At 44.7% G+C, this 1,404-nt stretch overlaps 1 long non-coding RNA gene across 1 annotated transcript in view; it reads left to right on the top strand.

Annotated features, from left to right (window-relative positions):
- LOC121650944 overlaps positions 1-1,186 on the top strand; it is an 18,024-nt gene extending 16,838 nt beyond the window's left edge. Inside the window, exons 3-4 of the long non-coding RNA XR_006012365.1 lie at positions 534-601; positions 1,175-1,186. This is a non-coding gene — a long non-coding RNA (uncharacterized LOC121650944). The remainder of the gene's footprint in view (positions 1-533; positions 602-1,174) is intronic.
- Positions 1,187-1,404: the final 218 nt, after the last annotated feature.

The raw sequence follows: 1,404 nt of genomic DNA, 5'->3' as shown, positions 1-1,404 counted from the left end.
AGGACCAGGCAGAAGAAGGAATTTACAGTTAAATGACAGAAGGTGCTGCTACAGCAGGATAAAAATAGAGAGATTACTGAAAATAAAACAGATTGAGGAGAAAAACAGGAGGAACCAGGACCAGGAAAATGAAGAGGATCTGGCCGTGAAGAAAACAAACTAAGATGTATAAAAGAGGGGTGATAACCAAACAAGGGGCAGGTGTGACGGTGAAATGAAGGCCAGGTGCAGAAAACAGGAAATGAACACAGAAAGGGATGACCCTACAAAATAAAACAGGAAGAGAACAGCAACAAAGGAACAGACAGTGAAACCTAAACCCCTTCACCAAGAGGATCCTCATCAGAGATCTACCTACTCCAGTTCTATCTTCATCAACACATGTAAAGATCTTTGGGACCAAGATCCACTGGATCTTTGGGATCTCAGAGTTCCAGATTTTCCCATCACAGCTTCACTCTCAGACTGCAGGTTTACTGGTGGATCCTAGAGGATCTAAAAGTAGAATAGGAGACAAAACTTTCAGTTATCAGACCCTCTCGGTGGAACTGGCTCCCAGTTTGACTTCAGGTATCAGACCCCCTCTCTACCTTCAGATCAGGTCTGGCTTGGTGACCCAGATCTATCCTTTAGTCCTGCTGCTACAGGTCAAGGCTACTGGGGGAACTGGTTTATATGAACACAGTTGGACTAATGTGGATCATATGTGCTTGTTTGAACTGGATTATAACTGGACTACAATGAACCAGAGGGAACTGACTGTGTCTGTAAAAGTGCTTTGAGGTGACTTTTTTGTCCGTTCAAATAAAGCTGAACTGAACTAAATCGAGTCTGAGCTTAGAAAACTGGATCATTTGGATCAGGAGCAGAATCAGTTCACCTTCAGAGGATCAATGCATCCGGTTTTATCCTAAATACAGAATTTATAAAGGAGTCGAGGCTCCAAAGTCTCAGCTTCTCTAAAACCAGCTGAGGTTAAACTTGGAGTAACTGAGGCTGAAAGGCAGAGAAAAGACTCTGGCAGTCCCACCCTGATGGTTTCAGCACCCCAGACGCCGTTTAGTCCAGAACAAGCACACCTTGTTTCTACCAGCTCATCAAGCTGCTTAGATTTTGTCCTCTTTTCCCTCTGATATGTCAGGGTGACCAGACTCCCCAGTGATACTGGAAGAAGCTTTAAACTTTCGATGCAACTTTGGTGTTCCATCAACTCATGACCCGACACACTTTAGTCTTGGGGACATTACGATAGTTTAACAGCATTGTCCTCGTTGTCTGCTGCAGCGAGGTGTGATGGCGTGTAAACGCCATATAATGACAGCGCGTCCGTCCGTTGGATGAGGAGCTGGCTCCATCATTACCAAAGGAAAACAAGAGCACTGACAACACAGACAGCTGCTGTCA

The sequence above is a fragment of the Melanotaenia boesemani genome, chromosome 12 (genome assembly GCF_017639745.1).
Source record: "Melanotaenia boesemani isolate fMelBoe1 chromosome 12, fMelBoe1.pri, whole genome shotgun sequence".
Classification (NCBI taxonomy): domain Eukaryota; kingdom Metazoa; phylum Chordata; class Actinopteri; order Atheriniformes; family Melanotaeniidae; genus Melanotaenia; species Melanotaenia boesemani.
Note: the sequence above shows the minus strand (reverse complement) of the source record. Positions and strands in the feature narration are given on the sequence as shown.